The sequence below is a fragment of the Phyllostomus hastatus genome, unplaced genomic scaffold (assembly GCF_019186645.2).
Source record: "Phyllostomus hastatus isolate PE091 unplaced genomic scaffold, TTU_PhHast_1.1 phas_contig_16, whole genome shotgun sequence".
Classification (NCBI taxonomy): Eukaryota; Metazoa; Chordata; class Mammalia; order Chiroptera; family Phyllostomidae; genus Phyllostomus; species Phyllostomus hastatus.
In genome coordinates, this window is record NW_025333643.1 from 20,912,955 (window position 1) to 20,939,921 (window position 26,967).

Here is a 26,967-nt window from a genome sequence, read left to right on the forward strand (position 1 = left end):
ACAGTTTTTTCTGGTCCCATGTTAACCTATGGAGATTTTGCTGGATGTGTCTATAACGATCTTCCAGCATCCCTAGCAGTTCTTAACATTTTGGGTGACTTTATGTCTTTAAGAATCTGATCTCACCCTTAAAAAATGAACATACACACATTCACAGAAACTTTAGCATTTAATTTCAAAAAGTTCATCAGACACCTCTGGTCCTTTGATGCTCATGGATCTAAGTTAAAAGCACCTAGTTGGGAGAACAGGTTAAGTGTAAAAGGCCTTCTCTAATATTCCCCATAGGGCCAGAGACAGTGCCTCATATCTTGCAGATGTTCTATTTTTCACTCTCTGCAATGTTCTTTTAAAAATTCAAAATAGCACATGATATCATAGTTACCATTTAGGATGCTCAATCTCAGCAATTCAGTGGTAAAGGATTTAAAACAATTTTTAAGCATAGCAAAGGCAAACCACATTGGTATTTAGGCAGCCAAACTGACAATGTTAAAGGAAGGCAAGTTCAAGCTTGTCTGACCAAATCAAGCCCAGTGATTGCTTTCCATCTGTTCACCTTTCAGAAGCCACTCTAGCAAGAACCCGAGGTCCTGTTGTTGAGTGATAAACATGTGAATTCTTTGCTTTGTACTTTCACCCTGCTTTCTAATGAGGCAGGTGTTCAAAGTGACCCAACCTGCACAGGAAGCATGGGAGGGGGGTGAAGTGGGAGTAGGTTGTACACAGTTCTAACTCATGACAAGATTCTAGTCTTGGCAGGATTTCTAGGTGACGTCAGAGATGATAAACTCAAATGCAAGTGGTCAGCTTAAGCAGTAATTTAAATGAACTCATGAATCTTGGTAGATAAGCTGTCAAGGGAAAGCTACACAGTTGCTGAGCCACCCCATTTGCACTGGTCTCCCAGCCAGTGAATGGCTGGATTGCCCAGAGGATGCCCACAGAAAACAGTTTAATGTGAAGGAGGTACTCCTCTGGGAGAATAATTTCAGGAAAGCTGGATAATCACTGGTAATGAAAAGTGACAGGAGCTTTAAGAATAGTAGCCATATTAATCAGAACAACAGAATGTATACATCAGAGAAAGAAAAAATCTATTACAATCTTAATTAACCAACAATTTAACGGAAATTTTCAATAAGTCTGCAGGTCATCCATTTTGGGGAGCAAGAATAAAATACAGAGTAAGTAGAAAATAGAATTTCTTTTTAGCATGCCTAAGCAATTTATAGATGTTTAATAAATATTTACCAAACTGAAAAAAGAACCAACTTCCAGGGAGTTTGCAAGGGTAGACATGGCATATAGGCAAATCTCCAGGGCCAGCTATCACTGATCAGCAGAGGCTGCCTGGAGTGTCATGTTGAGAAGGATTCTGAGGTTGTGTTGGGTCTTGACAGAAAGAGTGTGGTGGTCATTAGTGATGTTGGCACTGGACAAGCACCTGGCGGTGCAGGTGCCAGATTTTTGCCATGCTAATACTATGGTCAGAAGATTTCTAAGGATGGAGTTCAAGCATGGGAACACATTCAAATACGAATAATTTTCCACACTGAAGATTTTCCCTACCATTTAAATGAAGCTTCTAGGAGAGTAACAAGGAAGACTGAGGGGGAAAAAGCAGACATCTGTTTATCTTGCCAAGTCACAGCCTACTGTCCAGGGAGATGACAGATATCAAAGTCACATAATGCTCATGATCTGCCACATATGACTTCCACTTACAAGGCAGGTTCACTGGGAATTCAGGTTCAGGATAATTATTTCCATGGCTGCCATATCCTGAGTCACAAAGATACTCTCAGTTGAGTAACCCTGCTCTTTCTATTAAGGCAGAAAAGTGATCAGAGCTATTGTCCAAATTTATTTAAAAAAAGATTGAAAACTAATGGGATTCAATTCTAAATAACTAGAATTTCAGATAACCATAACTTCCCATTCTTCTAAATATTCCTCTCAGCTAACATTTTTCCCCTTGGATAGTTGAACTATCCAAGACAACAGAGCAAACATCAGTGTTCTTCAAAACTTCACAAAGCATTTGATTTTAATTAACATAAACCAAACAATAAGTTTTTCATGAAAAATAATGCAACCTCATGTGGCAAACAGTTAATTCAGATGATTTCAGGTACCCTAAATATTTATAAGTATATATACATCATATAAGTGAATATATTTATTTATGATGTTTGTGTATACATACAACCTCACACACAAATGAGTTCCAAGATCCTTCACATCTACTATCTCTGTAAGTTGTGAAGGCTCCAGAGCTATATGGGATGAATTCAAATCCCAGCTTGGTAACTTACTAGCTATGAGACTTTGGGTAAGTTTTTAACCTCTCTGCTTAGTTTCTGACGAATGCAGATGACAATATAACCTGCCTCATAAGGTTATCATGAGGAGTAAATAAGATATAGCATATGAAACAGTGAATACTCTGTCAACTGTAAGCAGTCATTAAATGTTAGTTATTAATTATTTGTATTACTTTTTAGGAGGAGAAACTGAGTCACAGGACAACTAAATGACTTAAGGTTTACTCAAATAAAAAATGCTAGTACTAGGACTAGAACCTGGGTCTTCTGAATTTAGTTAAATTTGCTTTCCTGTGGAACACTTTATTCCTATTTTAAAGGTGGCTAAGAAAGGGCAACATCAGTATCACCAAGGGGCTTGTCAATAATGCAGCATCTGCACTTTAGCAGCTCCCCCAGGTGTGTGCACATTAAACTGGAGAAGCCTAGGTCTCTAGCACTCTGCAGAACACATGCATGCATAACAGCCCTGGAGGGCTTCTGAGCAGGAATGAGCAGCACCAACATGCTGAAGGACCATCCACCTTCTCTTCACTCCTCTGAAACATCCAAAGGTCAATGTTTTTCCAGGAAACTCAGAGTCATTCTCCAGAGGGCTACTGATTCTCATCTTCCAACACATAGTCAACAGAGAGGTCAGGTCCTGTTATAAAACATGACCTTTCAGTTGTCCACCCAAGGGCAGCCCACCATGCAAACCACAAACCTTCACCAATAGGGCAGACTTCATTCTTAAAGTTCATACTTATCAAGGTTAGTGCCAGATGAGAACTTATAGTTCATTTGATTCAGGACATTTATTTTAGGGAAGAAAGAACTTAGGCTCAGACAGGGGAAATAATTTTAGCTAGAACCTGATGTGCCTGGAATTGGGGGTCAAAAGGCAAGCTTGGGCCCTCTCTCTAGATTCCCACTGGTTTGCCCTTGGCCATAAGTGTGGCCCAGCAGAATGTCCCATGTGCCCTCTTGTCCAAAGGACTGCTTCTGTTGGTCTGTGGCTTTTCATCCTCATCTCAGCATGTTTTACCAACTTTCCAACCAAACTTACTTTTTCATTTTAAAAGCCACATTCAAAGCTGCAGGTGAAGAAGCCACATGTTCCAATTTATGCCTCACATATTCTCTTGGATGTTTCCAAATTTACCAAAAAATCAACCAAAATATTTTATTTCAGCAGCTAAATAATGAGGTACTTCTGAATTGAGGGATCCACAGAAGGCAAAAGAAAAGCATTCACAAATGATACTATAGTAAAAAGTATAAGGAGGACTAGAATGGTGGACATACTGGTAATTCAGGTTTTGGACTGTGATTATCCTGGATTCGGATCCTAGCTTTACTCTTTCTTTACTGTCTGTGTAACCTTGGCCAAATTACTCATAGGAATCTGGATTTCTCCATCTTTTGTGTCAGCTAGCACACAGTAGGTGCAGAATCTATAATAGCTATTTTTAATACATTTACATAAGCACACAGACTATCTACAGACACATAGACACCCTAAATGTACACTTACATATATACTAACAGCTACCCTGGAAACATCTGACCCAGTGACCACAGAAAGTATAGCTGTTTTCGGCTGAAAGTTCCTGGAACTTTCATGAACAAGCATCTCTGAGGACTCACAACTGAAGAATGGATGCCAAGAAAAGAGCTGGAAAAATGGCATCCTGCCCAAATGAAACAAAATACTAAGAATTCCTGTCCCAGTTACTTTTAACCCTGGATGGGGCTGGATAATACTCGCAAGGTTTGATTTTAAGGAGCCAACGAGGGCTGGGGACCTGGGGCCAATCACTCCCAGTGTCAGAGGAATGGAGGCAACACAAGCCAGTCATCCATCAGACAGGCAGGGTGGGGTCCCACATCCAGGGCATAAAGGGTACCTGTGATGCCCCCTGTTCCCCAAGATGGTTTACATACAGCAGCTCTAATGCTGGGACCAGGAAGGGGAGGACATCCAAAACCACCATAATTCCTTCTTCCTCACACAGGCTCATGCCACTATTCCGGAAACACGTTCCCAGACAAGGCCAGCCCCAACTTCCCCAATGCTGTCATGTCCCACCAGTGATGTCTGTGGAGTCTCTGCCCTTTGCAGTGTTACTGCTCGTCTTCTGAGTCAGCTTTCATAAACACTGTGTCTTTGGTTCAGCCAACCTGATTTTTATAGCCTTGGTAGCCAAATGTGTTCTGGAAGTTTACCCTCTATGCCCACCCAGGAAAGGCAGGTTCGCATTGTACTGGAAAATGTTCTCTTTTTAACTAATACATTTTGTAAATTGGTCTATGGTGCTCTGGTATAAAACACACCCTGTGTTAGCCAGGAGTAGTATTTTGGGATTTGAAATGGCTGTACTATGAGTTCTGTAGGACAGATGGGTATAGAAGGAAAGGAATCTAGTTGAGGAAGAACAGAGGTGCTTGTCTTCTGAGCTGCAATTTCACTTAAATGCAACCTTTTTCAGCTTTGCCCTTCCCAGTGGTGTGGAGATGGCTCTGATATTCTCCCTGCTGCTCCCTCATTCCATCTTCTCTCTCCCCTCCTCCAGCTCCTCCAATCCAATCTTTCTCTTTCTCTGTCTACTTGCTTCTTTTCTCCCTCTACCTTGTCCCCAGGGAAATAAACAAGCAAGCCAGCCTCCAGGTTTTAGACTACAAACAAAGAACTGCTCAACCAACAGGCCAGAGAAAAAAGAAATCCAAGGTTTCACACTCAACTGGCCAGGTCCCCAGTGGAGATTCCGGAGACTTATACTGCTGGAAACTCAGTGTCCTCTTGTGCCAAAACTTTATCTTTGCTTCATTTGCATGCACGTGCACACACACACACACACACACACACACACACACACACACAGATACGCATAAATAAGGTATAATAAAAATGAGAACATTTCATTTAAAATCTTTACAGGTTAGGGCAAGAGCAAAATGGATATATCAGTCAAGAGCATCAATGAGGGAAACAGATTTTGTCAATGCCTCTATCCCAAGCTTCTTAATTTGGGACCATTCACAATCACCAGCAACTACTTATTACAAACAGGAGAAAAAGAACAGGGAAAAGTTTTAGTGGGTCTTCATCCAAATGTCAACCAGAATTCGTGTCTGAGGGAGAGAGCATTTTGACTCCTGTGTATTTGAAAAACAACAGAGAAGAGAGCAGACCATGGCATGGTGTTTCTGAAGAGGTTTCTGCTACTTCAAGGCCGGTGGTACAGTTACATTTTTGTTCCCTCTTTGGCCTTCAGTTTCCTGTCAAATGAGCATTATAACTACTGCCCCCTGGTGTTTAAAGATTGGGATTAAATGGGAAATGGGAAAGTCCTCAGCACCAGAAGGAAATAAAGCCCAATATTTAGTAGGCACCAGGAATTGGGCAAGGGCATTGCAGCCATCATTCACAGCAATACAAGAGTCCAGGGAATTTATTTCTAATTTTCGCATGAATAAACCAAAGTCCAGAGAGGTGAGGCAATTCTTTGAAGATCATATATACAATCAGGAAGCAAGGGAGGTGGGCTATTATCAAGGTGTATATACCATTCTCCACACAAAACACCACTTTACTGAAAACTGATAGCAACCAGCAATGATCAAGTCCCAATTCTGAGTTTCCTGAGAAAGGACTCTATGCCAGACTCCTCTGGCTCCTTTAATTCACTTTTAGTTTGTCCTTCAGACCCCTGTATCGGAGTTCCAGTTCATCTAAGTGTAAAAGAAAGCTGTTGGAGGGAAAGAGGGAAATAGCCATCAAATTGTTTGAGTGAAGCATGCTCGTGAGAGAATGAGGAAGGGCACCAATCTGGCAAAGATGTATTGTGTCAGGGGATACAAATCAAGGACAGAGGACCTGGTCATGGGCGGGTGGGCAGGGAAGCCTACTCCTTTCCCTGGTCAGTCTGTCTACCCACAAACAGAAGTCACCCACATGGTGGCATCAGTTCTGAGGAGCCAACCAGAAGGTGAAGCACATATTCAAAGGCCTCCCTGGATGGACACAAAAATGCCTTTTCACTGAAAAGAAAGATCAGAACTGCCTCACACATGCAAAGTTGGGAAAAAAGAGAAATGCAAACAGAAATGCCTCCATTCTGATCTGGATCCTGCAGTTTCAGATGCGTGACTTGTCAGCTGTCCAAACAGGAGGGCTTTCCAAGAGTACCTAAGCTAAATGATTTTCATGTTATTACCCAGTCACTTTTAGTTCTGCAACATACAGCAGCCCTAGATAATACACTTTATTCTGTCAACTCTGTCAAGAGGGTGGAAAGTTCCTTTGAGTGGGAATGGATTTGGACATGACAGTGACTAGAGATAGCACCTTTTCTGTGAGCAAGACCTTTCTGCAGACAAATGGATACAAATGTATCACCATTTCAGTAGGCTATTTTGTTTTTAGAAACAATGGGTATAGTTATAATGATGAAAAGTAACTGACAACAACAATAGCTAATATTTATTGAGCATCTACTATGTGGCTAATAGTGCTAGGCGCTTTTCATATGTCATTTCATTAAATCCTTATACCTATCACCCTGCCTGTAGGTTCTGTTGCTCTCCCCATTATAAAGACAGAAATCACTGCTCTGAGGGGAAGCTCTCAGTGTCTTTAGCTTTTTCTGCATCTATAGTCTGAGCCCTTGATAAGCATCATCCCATCCTGTCTAACCCCTAAGTTCCTTTCTCATTCCTTAAGCTTCCATGAATGCATCTTCCTTCCTATATTTCTATTTTTTCCCCTACATTGCATGGCAAACCTTTACAACCCTGCCATTTAAAACTGTGCTATTTTACTATTTCAGATTGCCCAACGACTGTTTATAGACCACAATGCCCGACAGAGCCAATGTGTTTTAATTTTCACATTTTAGAAAGGAATTCCCAAGGGGAAAGGGCATTTGATGGAAAGGCAAACCTTTAAAGCACTCAAGGAGGTATTAAAATACAAATATCCAAAATATGGTAATTTGTCAAAGTTGTGACTAACTCTGGAGCCCCTGGGGACACTCATCTTGACCCCTCTGCGAAAGCCATCAGCAGCTGGTAAGCCTCACAGGGGACAGGATTAGAGCAATTTGGCTTCCAGCAAGGAGGCCAGGCTGCTTCATTTACTTTAAGTCTCACTGAGATGGTTTAAAACACTCTCTGGGAAAAGATGTTCAAGCAAAGCAAATTGCAGCCTTGCAAGCTGCAGCGTGGGTACACGGCAGTCTGTTTCTATGTATTCATGGCACACTGGAGCCCTCCCGTGACTGTGGTCATGGATGCACTGACTCAAGGCAGAACTCTGTCGCTGGGGAAATAATCTTTGTACCTAAGTTATACAAGAGCCACACTTGGCCCAGTGATGGCATCGCATCTAGTACAGATTGCTTACCCTCCATGATTTGGCCCAGCCTACATTATTTGTGGTTCATGAAAGTCCTATTGGAACTCAGCATATTCTAAGACCACGTAACAATAATGGGATTAAATATTTCACCCCAAGACCTCCATGGCAGATTAGTATGGCTGTGACTGGTTTTCAGGAAACCAAGAGACCTGAGCAGACCTAATCATGAACGCTCCTGCAAGAAATCCAATGTAGAGAACACACTGAGTCATGTGTTTCCGTCAGGCTGTGCAGTCATATTCTGGAGCTCTGTCACCATGTCTAATCTGAAAGCATTGGCTAAAATTAAACCTAAATAATTCAAGCGCCATTTCTTTACCTGGAAGTCTCGCTGAGTTCCCATTCCTCAGACCCTCTAATGGTTGCTGACATCCTAAGCTGAAATGACTACTGTGCAAGCACACTCCTGGGTGTTTGGTTTTTAAACCTTCTCCCTGCTTATTATTATTTTTTTAAAAGACAGATGCTCTTCTTTTAAAGAAATGTTGCTCCTAAAGCAGGACTTAACCCTATAGCTGTGACATGTCACTGTACAATTAAGCTTTCATTAGAAAGCTTAAAGCACAGGAAAGGCAAAATGTGCCACAGAGCCACTAAAAAATGCCACCCAGCTAAGATAATGGAGGCCTGATGTCCTCCCCCAATGCAAAGCCTCTAGATCTAGCATTCTCCTCCTCCTTAGAAAATACATTTGTTTAATTTGTGATTTGGAGCGAATTCCTTACCTACCTTCAAGGAAGATGAAAGCCCAGTCTCTGTAGATTCTCCAAGACTCTCTGAGCTTGTCAATTGCCCCAGTTCACTTTCTCCCTGAGCCTGGCTTCTAGGAAAGCAAGCAGGACCGCAGGCAGCCAAAGCATCTTCTTGTAGAAACCCTTTTTCCAAACTGGACCCTTCCTGAAGCCAGCAGCAGGCTCAAGCCCGAGCTTCTCCGCATTCACTCACAGAAAACAGCACCACTGGATCCAGATCCTGCTGGAAGCCACCAGGCAGGGGAAAAAAGTGTGACTTCTACCCTTCCTATGGATCCGATTGCTTTCCTGAGAACCTCGCTTTCGTCAATCTGCAGGAAGTCTCAGACCCCAGCATCAGCGTCACCAACTGATCCCGAGCCAGACCCGGGTCAGCTGGTCTCAGAGCTCAAGCCACTGAACCAGGAAATGTGCAGCTGAGCCAAAAAAAAAAAAATTAAATAAATAAATAACTATCAGCGGCGGAGCTGCTGGTGGTGCCAGAGAAGTCGCTGTTGCAGTGCTCGCATCCTCCGCATGCTAATGAAGCCATGACGTAAGCAACTCAGTCCCGGCATCTGGCATCTGGACGTCCAGTCCTCGCTGCCCAGCACTGAGATTTATTTACATGTAAATTAGCTTTACCTTCCAAATCAATAATCCCCAAGCCCGGGAGACAGGAAGAAAACCCATGCTCGATGCAGCAAAGGCTGGCTATACAACGTCCAAAGGAGTACAAAAATATCACATATAAGAAGAGAAGCTTTAAAAATACTCGTCTATTTTTTTTTTCTTTTTAAAGTGGTACTCCTATGTGCAGGGGGTATCGGATCTGGGCACAGTTATCAACTTGAGCGCCTGTTTCAGATTATATGCTGTACTAATCCAAGAGTGAAATGAGCTTTTTCTTTTTCTTCTCCTCCACAAAAGCTGTATCGAACCTTCAAATGCCTCTACTTTATTTTCTTGCTTCTACTTTCATTTCAGGGTGTTTGTTAGCTTGAGATGATGTTGTCTTTGAATTTTTGTGCATCCCTGAAATGAAACACATTTGGCTACTTTCCTCAATGTGCTTGGGTGGTGAATTAATTACCCTCTCTTTCCACACCCCATCCTAACTCCAAGTGAGCATGGGAGATGACAAAGCATAAAGCTGCCTGAGGCATTTGAAGACACTCAGACCTTCAGAGAGCACTGCTTCCATCTCTCCATTTTACAGATTAGGAAACTGAAGCTTTGAGTGAAGAACGGCATTTTCTAAGGTCACACAGGGATTTCAGCCTGGCTGGGTTGAACCCACATTTCCTAGACCTCACACTGCAGCTTTGTCAGATACCTTTGCATCTCCAATCTCCATTTCTCTGCACCCACATAGTGGCCTATCTAAGCAGTCACAAAGAAAGAACTCTGCAGAGTTGGGTAGCCCTGGGTTCAAATCCTGATTTAGTTTTCTGCTAGTGATGTGACCCTGCACAAGTAACTTAACTTTGGGGGTCTTCAATTTCTTTATCTGTACCCTTCAACTCACTAAATATTTTCTGGGCACCTACTCTCTGCTATGCATAGTGTTTGCTCTCCCCTAGCTCAGGCTATAGTACAAAAAAAATATTGGATGGAACTGTGGTGAGGATTGACACAATGTTACACACTCATCTAAATGTCAGTTATTTCTGACATTTTAGATGAAGTCAGAAAAATTCACCAAGGCATTCCTTCCACTAGCATGGCTATTGTTTCTGTCTTCTGAGTGTTTCTATAGCGATCTTTATTGCTGAAATTCAATTGTTTCTTCAATGCTGCCAATATAGTAGTCTGGGCCAGGTGAGCGCAAGCCAATAATCTGGATCCTGTGCCTGTGATAAGAAGCACAGTGTGGTCCTGAGGTGGAGGGTGAAGGAGGGGCCTGGAGGGTGAGAGAGAGGTATGTTCCATTATGCACATAAATGTCCCTGAGGACAAAACAGTAACATGGCTCCTGACCCATACTCTCCCGACCCCTTTCCTGCCTAAAGAACCCACTCTGATGAGCTCTGTGCTTCCAACTGGAGTTCCTGAAGCTTCAAATGAACTTTTTTGTTGGGTGTGGGGTATTAAATTATGTCTTTTGTTATAGGTAATGATAGAAACAATGCTTAATAAGTTCTTTCAGAATGCTTCTCTCCAGTTCATAAAAGACCTTTCATGATGAAAATCATGGAACCTGGAATAACTTTTCAGTAATAGAAACAGAATACAGTTGAATAAATAATACTCTGCTTTAAGTTTCTACTATACAAAACTCAGAGCGTGCGGGGAAGTGAATAGTTCAATGAGACCTCAATATCCTTCAAGAAACAGAATGACAAATATAACAGTTTGAAGCCACCAACAGCCAAGGGGAAGCAATGACGTCCTACCCTGGTGTGGTCATGGAAAAATCACTTCAACTTTCTATGCTCCAGTTTCTTCATCTGGGCCTACTACACTCTGACCTCCTTATTATCAGCATGACCATACAAGAATTATGAGAAGTGATTCACAAGTGATTAACAGTGAGGCAATAAAGAGGAAAGCTGGAACACAAAGTGATAAAGATTAATCTTTCTGAAAAAGATATGATGTATGACTATGAACTTCATGAGAGGTAACAATATGACATGGGGTCTGGAGTGGCTTGCTTAGGGATAGCCCCAAGCTCAGACACTTGCCAACTCTATGATTTGGGGCCTGGGTTCTCTTCGATTATAAGAGGGACAAGAATAGTTGGCTGTTCTGAGGATCAAATGAGAATTAATGAGAAGCACTTAGCACAAGCCGAGCACACAGCAAACATTCAATAAATGTTTGCTATTGGTAGTGCAAGTAATAATGCTTTTACTATTAGCTTTGACACTAATTAGCTAACTGGTCAGACCAAGTTCAAAAGGCGGGAAGGAAGTGGGTAAATGGAAGACTGCAAAATCATACCCATTCATTCCAAGGGTACAGCTCAAAATCTCACCTAATATGGGTGAGCTGCTGACATGCTCTTCCTATAGGAAAATGCAAATACTTTTCATTTGCTATGAAACTAGGAAAGAAAGGCTTAAAAAGGACCAAGAGGTACTGGGGGCTTTCTGCTTCAAAGCTGCATTATAGGACAAGACGGCTCTATTTCTGGGAATCGTAGGTGCTTCATCCACTCATTCATGTATCCAGTCACTTGTTAAATGAACTCCTAAGATTTGTCAGTTACTGTGTTAGGCCTGATGGACATCATGGTGACCAACATAAAGATGGGCCCTGACTTAAAAGAGCTTAGAAATGAAAGGGAAAACAATTAAGCAAGCAATTAGAGAAGAGTGTGCCTTGTATTATGATAGGGCTTGTGCTGAGTTCTCAAAGGTCTAATTGCAGAAAGGAGGTGGATGGTGCAGAGCACGTTGCTGAAGTGAAGTCCTTTCGACAGCATGTTCTCTGTGACTGCTACTCAGTGGGGAAGCTGGAGATCTATGCATCACCCTTGCACAGATTATTGAAATAACATAATCCACAGATTGATAATTCCTTGTGATAATTATTGTTTACCCTGGAGACCATTCTATTCAGGATTTTTAGAAAATATGCTGTTAAGGTATTAGGCAAGGTGAGGCAAGAACTACTTTACAAAAACATGAAATCCACATTCATGACAGCAAGCTTCTTGGGCAGGGGATGAGGGAGAAATACATATGAGACACTCAAGTATTTAATGGGAATCTGTGGAATGCAGGACACTCTTGTTTTTGGAGACAAGGGTGCAACTTCTGACCTTCAGAACTTTCTATTTAGATAGGACAACAAGGTGTTTACATAAATGACCATAACTAAATATAGCATTTAGGAATGGGGACAAGAAAGACAAGACTGGTTGTGTTTGAGGTTATCAGAAATCAGGAAAAGTCTGATTTGAATCAGGTTGAAAGCCAAAACAAATTTTTGTATAATGAAGACACATCCAGACAATATCCAAAAACCATAAATGAAAAGAGACAGAGATAAAAGAGATTGTTAAAAGAGACAAGATCAACCTGAGCTGCTAGCAAGGGTGTTGCAGGCAGGAGAAAGAACATTAATATGAAGAAAAAGGTGTTTGTGCAAATGCAGAATGAAAAGACTCATCTGCATGGGCACCAGGCCAACATGACACGGGCAGGTCATGAGTAAGTGCCTGCTCCATACGTGCAGGAAAATCAAATCATCTCTCCAATCTAGCCAGCATCTGTCAAAATCTTGTTAGAAGATTAAGGAAAAAGGATAAGTGCCAGTTACTTTACAGAAGACAAGTTTAAGTGACAACAAGGTCTAGCCTCCTAAAGTAAGGGCTTCTATGAAAACAAGCATAAGAACAATTTTTAATCTCCATTTCCATAGGCATCAAATAGAAAAGAATGGACTTTAAATGAACTAAAGAGGGACTTCCTAGGACCTGCAGAAGACTTTTGAATACTAAGATGATAGAACTGGTCTAGGTCACTCAGAGTAATGTTAGCATCTTTGTCTTAAGAGCACTTTAAAAAAGACAAAGATAGCACCAGTTCTAGCTGATTCAGATCAGTACCTTCTGACCCCACTATTGTGAAACACTAATTACTACTATGAGGGATACTACCAAAGTTTTGAAACATATACCTAATAAAGGTCATAAGTTCATTTAAGTTTAGTTTATTAAAAAAAGTATGTGTGTATTATAATGATTCTCTCATCTATATCTATATCTATCTATATCTATCTATATCTATCTATCTTTATCTATAGATATATCTATATCTATATCTATCTATCTATATCTATATCTATCTATATCTATAGATATATCTATATCTATCTATATCTATAGATATATCTATATCTATCTATATCTATAGATATATCTATATCTATCTATATCTATAGATACCATATCTATCTTATCTATAGATATATCTATATATATCCTGTATATCTATATATCTTATGTATCTATTTAGATATACAGTTATGCATATCTATATAGATACAAATATAGATATAAGAGAGAGAGATTTATATAGTTTTAAGTAACCTACTCAAGTGTGGGTCTCTGATATTTACATTTCAAAATCCAGTACATTTTTTTTAAATGGGGGAGAGGAAGCAGACAAAGAATTATGTTAGTTGGGCTAGGCTAGGCTATCATGCAGTATCAATTGTAGAGCTCAGCAGTCTAACATAAGAAAAATTGATTTCTCAATCATGCAAACTGGGTTAGAGGTCCAGAGGCTCTCCAGCACCTCCATTCCAAGCAGTGACTCAGGGACCTAGCCTGTTTTTTTTTGTGTGTGTGTGTTTGTGATCTTAACACATAATTTCCAGGTTAGGGCAACAGAAGAAGAGAGAACTGAAGTTTTTAAGTGTCTCAGCTTGAAGATGAATGATATGACTTCCACTAGTCAAACTAGACCCATGACCTCATCTCCCTGCAAGGATGCTGGGGAATATGTGCCCAGGGAGAAGAGAAAAACAAACATTGGGGAAACTTGGTAATCTCTACCATGGCCATCAATGTATTTTTGCTATGTAAATTCATTTTTTTAAAAAATAGCACAATCTACTAAACCTCTAATTTTAAAACAAAGGGATGTTTAACATCAAAGAAGTAATGATAGTCCTAAATGAATACTAGAGATCAAAGTTGCATCTGTTTTGTCCTAAAAGGGAGAAAACAAAGAAAACATTCTAGATTTTTATCAACTTTTTTGTTAACAAGCAACATCAACTCACCAAACCGTAAAGAAAAATGAAACTTGTATAATATCTACAATGTAGGTAAAGATAAATAAGGTACCCACAAAGGTGGAGCTGCCTTTATAAAAAAAAATTCAGAAAAGATTCTGCTCAGCAGTTTCTAACCACTTTTCCAATTCAGATTTACAATAATCTGCCCCCTGTCCCAAAACAGGCAGGACATTGTCGTTGAAAGAGCCCAGCAAAAAGACCTAAATTCAAGTCTGGATCTATTATCTCCTAGTTTCCAGACCTTGGTAATAATAGCCACTCACCTTTTCTAACACTCAGTCTCTCCATCTATAAAACAAAGACAGCTATCTACCAAAGGTTTGGGTAAGATTAGATGAGTTAGCATTTATATACAACATAGTTCCTTGCATATAGTTGGTGTTATCATTACTCCCCACTTGGTTTTCAAAGAGGGGAGAATGAGAAGGGCAACCAGAACTGATAAAATTGTTCATGATAAACATAAGGACAACCTCAACAGCCCAGGACTCTTCTTTCTCATCAATTTGTATAAGATTCCATTATCATAAATGCTTTTCAGATCGTAGGCACATTCTGCATCTTGTGAAAAATTACCCAGCACACTTTAAATCCAGAAGAGAGGCCTTCCTTTTCTTTTTTTCTACCATCTAAGCAATCAGCCACATTTCATGCATTTTAATTATTCTTGATCCCAATCCATAATCTAGTGCACAAAATTTAACACAGCCTTTTATCCTTTTTTAATTACTTTAATTAAAAGGAGAAATATGAACAAGCTAGCCTGGGCAAGTCAAAATGAAAGCCTGCTGAAGATTTTGCTCTTTTCCTAAAAAAGATTAAGATAAGAACTGCACCAATGATTTAAACATGCTTACGACTACACATTTCCATGAAAATATTGTTAAAATTGACATGATGTGTTAGCAAACATTACTTTTGTTTGATAATGAAAGCTGTGCTTTTTATAGTAGCTTTTGGGAACTACTAATTTCCATTAAATAGCTGAATAAAAAATAGAATTTTCTCTATGTAAAGGACTGGGACAGCAGGAATCACACAGGGTTGCTTTGGTCTTCTCAGCATTTCCTAAATGCAGGCACTTGAGCTCCTACATGCTTCTCTCAGGAGAGAATGCTGACAAGTGGAGAAGATATCCTGGAAAAAGACTAAAAACTCCCTGACTCGCAAAAGAGCAAACTGGCAGCAAATAGCTATCTTGGGAAAACTATCCTGGAAGGAAAATGTCACAGAGGTACAAACTGACATATTGTTTTTCTCAAGGAATGGGAAGAACTTATATCTCAGGTGTTTGGGACATTTTCTCTCATTTAGTCTCACCATAATCCCAACCCGCAGTTTTATTATCTCGTATTGTACAGATGAGGGCACAGGGTTTCACTGAGAATACAAAAATGACATGAGGACCCACAGCAATGACTGGGTCCTGGGTCTGAATACAAAGCTCACGTTTCTTCCTCTAATTCAAAGGTTCTCACTCATCCTCTCAAAACTAGGTGTATCCCAGTTAGGGTGTGGTATACTGGAAATAACATAATTAAAAACAGAGAAAAATGCAGAAGAGTCCCTGGTTCTCCAATTAGCTTAGGCCTTTTTACAAAACTCATGTTACTGCTGTTGTAGGTGGGTGCCCTTCCCTTTAGAAATATTGGCCTGTTTCATAGTTCTACAGTCTTGGTTACTGATTATGTTCCATCCATGGTTAGTGTTAATGACTACTTGATTAACATCTCTGTCTCTCTAAGTAGACTGTACACTTTCTGAGGGCAGGGACTATGCCAACGTCGTCGTCGTCTTCTTCTTCTTCTTCTTCTTCTTCTTCTTCTTCTTCTTCTTCTTCTTCTTCTTCTTCTTCTTCTTCTTCTTTTTGCTCACTATTCTATTCCAAGCACTTAGCACAGTGCCTAGGGACTTGATCACAGCTAATGAGTATTTGCCAAATGAATAAAAAGTTTGACAATGATTTTTCTCATCTAGAAGTTAAAAGGAATTCAGGATTATTCCTGTAAGAACATCTCTCTCCTCATTTGTATTCCAACATGATTTTGTGAGTGGGAAAGGAAAGAATAGAGTGAACTTTTCTGAAATACTTTCTTAGCTTCCAGGATACCGTGTTCTCCTGGCTTCCCTCCTACCCTCTGGCTGTCCTTCCTTAGTTTCTTTTGCTGGTTCATTCTCATCTCCCTGACAGCTAAACTTTGGGGCTCAGTCCTGGGACTTCTACTTTTTCTATCTGCATTCACTTCTTTGATCTGGTCTAGGGTTTAAATGCCACCTCTGTGTCAATGACTCCAGACCAGACTTTTTCCATGAACTCATTGCTTCCATATCTACCTGCTTATGTCACATCTACATTTGTATGTCTAAAAGGCATCTCAAATTTCACAAGGCCAGATATCAGTTCTTCATATCCACCACAAATTCGTTCCCTCTGTGGTATTCACTATTTCAGTTAATGGCAACTTCATCTTTTCAGTGGTTTAGAACCAACACTGTTAAGTCACCCTTCACTCTTTTCTGTCTCTCGCCACTGACATTCAATACTGGAGCTGGCAAACCATATCCCACTGGCCAAATCCAGCTTGCTTTGCATTTCTTCAAATACAGTTTTGTTGGAAAATAGTCATGCCCATTCATTTATTTATGTAATGTCTATATTTACGCTTCAACAGCAGAGCTGAGTAGATACAACAGAGACTGCATGGCTTACAAAGCCTCACATATTTACTATCTGACCATTTACACTGAACATTTGGTAACCCTTGAGCTAGCTCTGCCTTCAAAATGTATGCAGAATCTAACACTTCCCCACCACCCTGCTCCCAGCTACTGACACCTCTCTCCTGGATGGCAATGAAAGCCACCATCAACTCTGCCTCCGCCTGGTCTCCTCTCACCCCCCTTCAGTCTATTCACAAAACTGTAACCATAACGATTCTTTGAAAACAAACATTAGAGCATGTCATACTCCTGCTCCAACCTACCTGATGCTGCTCAGCTCAGAGGAAGGCCCTTGGATCTAAGGCCCATAACACACACCCTCTTCTGCCACTCTTATCATGCTGTGCCTGGAACACTGGTCCTCTAACACACCAGGCATTTGCCTGCCTCTAGGTCTTTGCACTTGCCCTTCCCTCTCAAATATTCCTCCTGCCTTTACAAGTCTTAAAAATGTCACCTCTAGCCTTCCTGTCCTGAGATTGTCCTCCCTTCCACCTTCTTAATATTGCCGAAATGTTTCCCTACTATTTCTCCTTAGCACTTAGCGTTCTTAAAAGTTTTATTGAGGTATAATTTACATATCATACAGCTCATCCATTTAAAGTGTACAGTTCAATAAGTTTTAGTGTATTTATAGAGGTAAGTAAATATTATCACAATCTAATTTTCAAACACTTTTACCAACCCCAAAAGAAACCCCCTAGTAGCCTTTCCCTATTTGCCCCATTGTTTCTAGTCTCAGGCAAACACTGATCTACTTTCTGTCTCTATAAATTTGTCCATTCATAACACTTCATTTAAATAGAATAATATAATATGTGATCTTTTATAACTGGCTTCTTTCACTTAAAGTAGTATTTTCAAGGTTCATTCGTGTTGTAGCTTGTCGGAGGGCATCATTCTTTTTATTGTTGAATAATATTCCACTGTATAGATACACTTTTTATTCCCCCTTTCATCAACTGATGGGTATTTGGGTTGTTTTCTACTTTTTGACTATCATCAATAATGCTTCCATAAACATTTATAGATAAGTTTCTGTGAGGATTATGTTTTCATTTTTCTTCAGTGTATTTTGGGGAATAAAATTGCTGGGCCATGTGGAAACTCCATTTAACATTTTAAGGAACTACCAAACTCTGTCAAGACTGAAAGATCAGCTGTTAATCCTATTGGAGTTCCCTTATATATGATGAGTTATCTTCTCTTACTGCTTTAAAGATTTTCTCTTTGCCTTTCAACATTTGACTCTGGTGTGTCTCAGTTTATTTACTTGGAGTATATTAGCTTATTGGATGCATAGGCTAATATTTTTCTTCAAATAATTCTTTCCTTCCTTTTTCTGTCTCTGCTCCTTTAGCTGGCCCCATTATGCATATGTTGATATGCTTAATTGTATCCCACATTTCTCAAAGACTATTTACTTTTCCTCATTCTTTTTTCACGTATTCTTCAGATTACATAATCTTTATTGATTTATCTTGAAGTTTGCAGATTCTTTCTTCCCCCTGATTAAATCTACTGTTCAGCCCCTCTAGTGAATTTTTCACTTCAGCTACTATACTTTTTAACTGTAAAAATTTCACTTTTAATAATTTTTTAAAAATTTCTTTTTTGTTGATATTCTCTATTTGATGAGACACTGTCATTATGCTTTCCTTTAATTGTTTACAGTTTCTTATAGTTCTTTGAATATATTTGTAATAGCTGATTTGAAGTCTGGTAAATCTGACATTTAGGCACCCTTAGAGGCAGTTTCTTTTGCTTACATTTTTTCCCCCTGTGAATAGGTCACAGTTTTTGTTTCTTTGCATGACTCATGACATTTTGTTGAAAACTGAACATTTCAGATGCTTTTTGAAGCAATTCTGGATATTGATTCCCCCCTCCCTTTTCTGAAGCTCCTTGTTTATTTGTTTGGCTAGACAAGTTGAGTGAGGTCTGTTTACCCTGCAGTGTTCAGCCTCTAAGGTTACTCCTCAGAAAGCATGAACACAGTCTCCCTGAGGACCTGGCTGGTCTCTGTTTATTGGTAACATCCAGATATTGGCCTCCAGTAATTGCTAGCTCTACGTTTTCAACAATACCCTGGGGCATAACTTTGCAGTCCGATCTGACTAAAGTAGGGCTCCTTCTCAGGGGCAAGGCATTGCCAGCCTTTGAGGTGGCCCCTCCCACGATGAAACCATAGTCCTAGATGGAGAGCCAAGTAGAGAAGGAACCCCATCTCCTTGGCTTCACTACTCTTACAGTAGTTACTGTCACACTTATCTGTGTCACAGGGAAGGGGGAGACGCGTGGTATGGCTCAAATGCCACAGACTCAGTGTTACCAAGATTTAGTACACTTTCTTGAAGAGATGTTTATCCATTTGTTGCATAACTTAAGGACAATTTTTAGAACCCCTACAAGTTTTAAAAAAATAATTTTGAGCAGTCAAATGATAGTTTCCCTGGTTAAAGTATCTGCTGTGCTCCTTACACTGCCATTTTGGAAGTTGGTGTTCAGCACTTAGGACTCTTAAATCACTATATATTTTACTTGTTTATGTTGTTATATGGTCTGTCCACTGTGGAGCCCTAGAATGTAAGCTTCATTTTAGGGATGAGGGAGCAGAATTTTTGTCAGTTAAAAAAAAACCCCACAACCCTCAAAGCCTAGAACAGTGTCTGCACACAGTAGGCCCTTAATAACTATGGGTTGAATGAATGGAGTACCCAGGACCCACAGAATATCCTAAGTATGCCATGGCCAACCACAAACTGCCATGGCTGATCATCCATTCATGGTTGTGACAATTATGAATAACTTCAGTTCTATATCTCCATAGAACATATTTTTTGGCAGTTTCCTCAGAAGCTGATCACAACCTTGGGGCACTGTCATACCTGTGAATGTCATCAGGCAGCTGATTAATGCAGAAAAAAGAATGAAAAGTGTAGCTATATTATACATATGCCTGAACCCACCATTCTGTATGCTGCTTCTGTTTCCTTTAATCTTAAGTATTCTTTAACTTCTATAAATAGCTTTCTATAAAGGGCATCTGATTGATCTAAGTCCTGCTATAATGGAGCTAAGCCTGGAAGTGGAATCAGGAAGTCTGTGTTTGATTCTGGGTTCTGGTTCATGTTGTCTGTGTGTCATTGAGCAAGTTACTTAACATCTCTGTTCTTCAGAAGCCCCTCTGAAAAATGTAAATAGTGACAGTAACTTTGATATCCTTTTTTTGTTATAAGCATTGAAATGATCTTCACAAAGCATTCTGTACACAGGAATTCCAGACCTGCTCACCAACCACACTGGGATGATTTTGTGCACCTAAGGAGAGGGTAGCCATGATACAGAGAGATCTGCTCAGATCACTGGGGAGAAGTAGGGAGAGGCTGTAGGAGGAGGCTGCCTGAGGCAATGGTAAACAATCTAGGATGGGATCAGATGAGAAGCTGAATGCCTCCAGAGCACATGGAATTATGCACCAGAAGGTTTGAAATAAAAAGAGGGTTCTCTGGCTCTCTTCCTTGAGAAAGCCTGGGTGATCATGCTGCAGCTGCCTGCATTTCTTAATGGACAGTATTTTGGATGGGAAGGAACTCTGGGTGCAGCCTAGGATCAGGCTGGCCTGGCAGAGGGTGACAGGGTTATTCTTCTTTGGGTCTTCTAGAGGGGACAAGCTCTGAGGCAGAAACTTGCCATTCCTCCAAAATTGTGTACCTTTTGTATCTCATATTGTTTTAGTTTGTAAATGAACCCTATAGAAATAAGATAATTAAAAACATGGGGAATGCTAGGAGAACTCAGGTGTTAAAGATTTTAGCCTTAATTGATAGGCTTAAATGATTAAAGCTGTAACTAAAGAGTTAACATTTAGCTTTAATTGATAGGTTTAAGGGCCTAACACCTGTGGAAAGCTCTTATCCCAAGATTGTGTAGCTTTTGAAGAAAGACTCCTTTCCTTTATCACCAAAACTTTACCTCTGGAATTTTGCCTAGAGGGTGGCGGCAGGCAGCAGGAGCCCACTTGCTGTTCATTAATGGCTATAAAAGCAGACTGTTTGTGTGGTATGTTTTGCAAATATACTTCCTTAAAGCTACAGAACTGAGTCTTCCTGGAGCCTGCTGGGCTAAGGAAAAGCCCCTTCATTTTGTCTGTGTTCTAGCCCACCATGCTCCACCTCCAGGCCTGTGTTCCTACCCTCTGACCACAGGCTACAGCAGGCCCTGCAGAACCTGGGAATCCTGCCCGAAGACACGTACTTTCCCTCAGGTAGGAAGTTCCTGGGACAAGGCCTCATTTTGAACATCGCCTCCCAGTCACCATCATGTTCAGCAGAAAACAAGGCCAAGGCTGGGTCCAAAGTACAAAAAAAAAAAGTAACAAAACTCAAATTTTTAGCCAAACTGAATCTGCCTCCGTTTAGAGAAGCTGGGAGTGTTGGGCCTAACATGTGGATGTCTGAACCACAGAAAGCCAGTGTCGGGAGGAGAGTCAAGTTCCCCAGTGGTCAGGGACAGCAGGTACTCTGGTAGGGGGAATGTGTCCAAGGACAAACCCTGACTTTGCCCCTTATTATGAACTGTGTAAACTGGGACACTTTTCTTCTCTGAGCCTCATCTAACAGTCTCTGACTCATGGACTTTCTGGGAGATATGATAATACAGGTAAAATTGCAAAGTACACAGCAGGTTTTTAAAAATGTGTACAGAGTCTGAGCACAACATGCCATCAGTCACACCTGGTAGAATGAGGATGTCTGAAGTCCTTTGACTCGAGTGGCCATCAGCATACACTGTTTGATCAGGCCACCCAGGATGCATTCTTCCCCAATTCTAGGGCCTGTGGAGTCCCTGACAGTCAGGTAGTTCTCATGCTGCCCTATTTATTATTTCTGCTCCCTATGATGCCAAAGCAAGCAGGCATCCCCCTGATTTATCCCTGGGGTCACCAGGGGACAGGCCCAGATGGATGTCAGAGCAGGCCACCCTTCTCTGAGATAGCAACCCCTTACTCATCTGGCATGAGCTACATTTCTCTTAAATAGCACAGAGAGCCCTGCTGGGGGCTGAGGCTGGAAAAGTCCTTGCTGCTCAACTCATCAGTTGAGGTGGCTATGGAAGGCAGGGCTATTAGGAACCCAGCCAAAAAAGAAGATACACAGAGAGGGTTCAGCTAGCTGGGATGAGGAGAGCTATATTACTGGCAACCAGAAATGACAGGAATGAAAGAGGTTAGAGTCAGCCTGTGGCTGGAATCAGCTGCCCAGAAAAAGCAGGATGCTTCTTTGGAAGAGCCAGGTGCTACTCACAGACACTTGAAAGTGATGCTTTGAGTTTTGGTATTTCTAAGATGATTGGTATCAGGAGTGCCACACCATAGGGATATAGGTGGAGAGAAGATTTATAAGCCAGATTTATAGATGACAGTTACCACTTATACAACATCTAATTTAACTCTCACAACAACCCTTTAAGAGGTCTACCAACAGTCGCTACCATAGATAAGGAAACAGGCTGGGAGAAATCAAAATAGCTTTTAACTACAAGCATTCTTCTAATTTCTGATTGTATTTCCTTTTTCTTCTATTTATAGCTGTTTTTGCAATTTTTTATTTAGCTTGCTGAATCTGTCCTTCCCATTCCACCCTAGGTTTAGGTTAATCTTGATATAAGATATCTTAGTTTCAGCCAGTTATATGTGGAAGCCATCAACACCCCCCAAGAGATTGGCCAGGTCAAGGGGAGCAGTCAAAAGGACAAGGTGCTCCAGCACTAATGGGCATGGGAAACATGGAATAATGACACAGCTAGGGCCCCTTGGCAGGCTATGCAGCTGGTTCTGGATGGGTCCCAAGGGATGCTCTGCAAATTAAGGAAACATAGCAATACTGCAGGACTCTGAGGATCCACAAAATTCTTCATGGTCTCTGTGGGGGCTGTGCAATGCCTCACTGAGTCTGTCCTAGGGGTTCTACAGAATTCATTCCTCTCCCTGAGGTGAACAAGTCACCCTTGTAATAGACCAGATGCTTTGAAACCTCTCTAACTGGATGGCATGTCTGAGTCCCTAGTTCCCAAACTGTAATCCTGAACTGGTAGCATCAGCTTCACCAGGGAACTTGCTGCATGTGCAGATTCTAAGGCCCAACTCAGACCTACTGAATCTGGAAGTGGAGCCTGGTCATCCCAGTTTTCAGAAGCCCACAAGGAATTCTACATGCAGGTTTAAGTTTGAGAACCTGTGGTCTAAGTCAGAGGTCCCTCCCGAACCCCTCCAGCATGGATCAGTACCGGTCCATGGCCTGTTAGGAACTGGGCTGCAGAGCAGGAAGTGAGCAGCAGCTGAGCAAGCAAAGCTTCATCTGTATTTACAGCTACTCCCCATTGCTTGCATTATCGCCTGAGCTCTGCCTCCTGTCAGATCAGTGGCAACGTTAGACTCTCATAGGAATGTGAACCCTACTGTGAACTGTGCATTCTAGTGAATTATCAGAGAGGTCTGACTGCACAGAGACCATAATAAATCAATTTCTTGCCCTATCAGAACCCAATCAAAACCCTATCAGTGAATGGCAAGTGGCAATTAAGCTGCATCCAGTGGCAGGCTTTATAGGAGCAAGTCAGTTAATGTACTTCAACTGTACAGCTGCATCTAGTGGCAGGCTTTAAGACAGAATCTGACCCTTATTTTAGTCTACACATGGCCTACCTGATATTTTATTTACCACTTCTCTCTGCACATCTTTCTTGCACTGAACACTTGTCTCAGGCACAGTTTTGGTAAACCCACAAGCTAATCCTTGCCAAAATGGGTCAAAAACAAAAGTCGCTGGAGAACTTCTTTGAAAATGAAGACAGACCAAATGATGAGACAGCAGAAGACTCTAAGACTACCAATAAAAAAAAAAGCTGCATCTAAAAGAAAATGCCAAGAGTCCCACTTAAATTATGGGTTCATTGCCAACAGGTGATTCCATTCTCTAAGCCCACTTTGTATAATATGTGGCAACCAGCTACCCAAAAAGCAATGAAATCTTCAAAACTGCTTCACCACATGGAGACCAAGCACCCTGAATTAAAGGACAAGCTTCTGGAGTTTAAAAAAAATGTGAACACAAAGAACAGAAGCAATTATTGAAGGCCACCACTTCAAATGTGTCTGCACTGAGAGCATCATTCTTAGTGGCTCACTGCATTGCTAAAGCTAAGAAGCCCTTTACTGTTGGTGAAGAGTTGATCCTGCCTGCTGCTAAGGATTTTTGGCATGGACTTTTAGGAGAGGCTGCAGGTCAAAAGGTGACACCTGTTCCTCTTTCAGCTAGCACCACAACAAAACTAACTGATGAAATAGCAGAGGATATTGAGGCAATTGTTAAAGAGGATTAATGAGTCACTGTGGACACAATCCAGGTTGACAAGTCTATGGATATTGACAACAGGCAACAATGCTTGTTTTTGTGCAATATATTTTCCAGGAGAATGTGCATAAAGACATGTTATGTGCACTTTTATTGCCAACCAACACCACAGGTGCAGAACTGTTCAAGTCTTTGAATGATTACATATCAGAAAAACTGAATCAGTCATTTTGTGTTGGTATATGCACAGATGGAGCAGCTGCCATGACTGGACAGCTTTCTGGTTTCACTACTCAGGTCAAAGAAGTTGCTTCTGAATGTGAGTCCATGCACTGTGTCATTCATAGAGAAATGTTGGCTAGCCAAAAAATGCCACCTGAACTTCACGTTTCGCAGGATGTGGTTTAAATTATCAACCACATTAACATACATGCCCCTTAACTCATGCCTGTTTGCACAGCATTTTGAGGAGATGGACACAGAGCACATGTCTTCTCTTATACACAGACGTGAGATGGCTTTCTAAAGGGAGGTCACTGGCCAGAGATTTTGAGTTATGAGACCTGCTCCAGAGATTTCTTTTAGAAAAACAGTCACTACGGGCAGCACATTTCAGTGACACAGAATGGGTCACAAAACTTGCTTACTTGTGTGACATATTCAACCTGTTCAACAAACTCAGTTTGTCACTTTAAGGGAGAATAAGTGTGTTCAAGTCATCAGATAAAGTGGCTGCATTTAAAGCTAAACCAGAATTATGGGTGTGAAGAGTGAACAGGGGGATTTTTGACATGATTCAAACACTGGCAGAGATTTTGAAAGAGACTGAGCCAGGGCCTTCTTCCTTTCAGCTGGTGCATGATCACCTACCTCAGCTTTCAAAAGAGTTTGAACATTGCTTCTCAACCACAAAAGACACCCGAACTGGGAAGGAATGAATCCGCCACCCATTTGTAAATAAGTGAGGTGAATCGACTTTGTGCTAGAAGAGGATCAACAACTTGAGATAAAAAATGACGGTGGCCTTAAAAGTATGTTTGAGAGAACTTCAAATCTCCATATGTTCTGGATTAAAGTCAAGGTGGAATATCCTGATGTTGCTACAAAAGCACTTAAAAGCCTGCTTCTATTTCCAACATCCTGTCTTTGTGAAGTAGGGTTTTCTGCAGTGACAGCAACCAAAATAAGATTATGGAGTAGACTGGACACAAGCAACAAACTTTGTGTGTCACTGTCTCCCATCACCCCCAGGTGGGACTGTCTAGTTGCAGGAAAACAAGCTCAGGGCTCCTACTGATTCTGCATTATGGTGAGTTGTATAATTATTTCATTATATATTACAATGTAAGAATAATAGAAATAAAGTGCACAATAAATGTAATGTGCTTGAATCACCCCAAAACCACTCCCCCACCCCAGTCTGTGGAAAAACTGTCTTCCCTGGTGCCATAAAGGCTGGGAATGCTGGCCTAAGTAATCCCCATCAGCTGGAGTTGAGTACCAGGGGCAGAAGGGGTGACCAGTGGCATGAGACTGGATGCACCTCTGACAGGTCTAGGATGGCAAGCTGAAGGCCAGAGGTGGAATTCACCCATGTATGTATTTATTGGGGTTAGAGGTCAGGAAACTAGGCAAAGGGCAAAGTGGTATACAATGAGAGTTGCCTAGAAGGTATCCAGCCATGTAATATGAAAAATAGAGATATTTATTGAAGAAGATATAAGATACAAGAAACATTGTACATAGGACAATGATGCCTCAGTCCCCTTCAAAGCAGGCACCTTGGGACCTCACACAGTTCTCCCAATCACCATCAGCTGCCCTGTCATATTTTCCTGAATCTCATGCATGGTCTGAAATCTCTTCCCTTTCAAAGGTAAGCCAGAAGTCACAGGGCACCAAATCTGGGCTGTAGGGGGACTGAGTCACCTGGGTGATTTGATGTTTCATCAAAAAAACTTTGCATGAGACATGACACATGAGCAGGTGTGTTGTCATGATGAAGCTACCAATTGCCAGTTGCCCATAGCTATGGCCTTCTGAATTATCTGAATAGTTTCCATGGACAAATGTTCAGGCTTTATGAAAATTTGATGCAGATTTGTTGCCTTACTTGCCCAGTCATTTTGAATGTGATCGCCACACAGTACACATGCTCACTCAATGGTGTCTACTGCCCCCACTGTCTAGTACAGTGAAGTTGTCATTGTTCACACATGTGCATTCCAGTCCACTCTCCTTGGCTGCCAGATTATATCGATGTCGTGCAAACTGTTCTCATTATATTAACAATGGTTGGACTTTTTCCAGACAGACCTCGTGTATGTAAGACTCTGAGGGCCATATGGTCTCTTTCTGTCGTAATTACCCAACCCTGCTGTTGTAGCCTAAAAACTGTCACAATCTGTAAAAAAGGAGTGGCTATATTGCAATAAAACTATCAAAACAGGTACTGGGGTAAATTAGCCTGCAGGTTGTAGTTTGCCAACCACAACAGCTTCTCTTATAAAATAAAACAACAAAAATACCACAGAAGATCTGGCCTCTCAGTTCAAGTTTCCAAGAAGCAGTGACCAGCTGGAGTAAGTGGGACAGCTTGGTTTTAGCTGGGGCTACACTCCCTAGATTTGCACAGTCCCATCTATCTATTCTCTCTCAAGTTCTAGGGAAGAGCCAGT

At 41.1% G+C, this 26,967-nt stretch overlaps 1 protein-coding gene across 3 annotated transcripts in view; it reads right to left on the reverse strand.

Moving 5' to 3' along the window:
* Positions 1–26,967, reverse strand: part of PRICKLE2 (prickle planar cell polarity protein 2) — a 347,805-nt gene that overhangs the window by 111,004 nt on the left and 209,834 nt on the right. The window contains exon 1 of one of the 3 annotated variants that reach the window (XM_045832342.1): positions 8,458–8,860. The exons of the other annotated variants lie outside the window; for them this stretch is intronic. The gene's annotated coding sequence lies outside the window, so the exon portion shown is untranslated. Of the gene's footprint in view, positions 1–8,457; positions 8,861–26,967 lie in introns of those variants that run through there. 3 annotated transcript variants of the gene reach the window in all.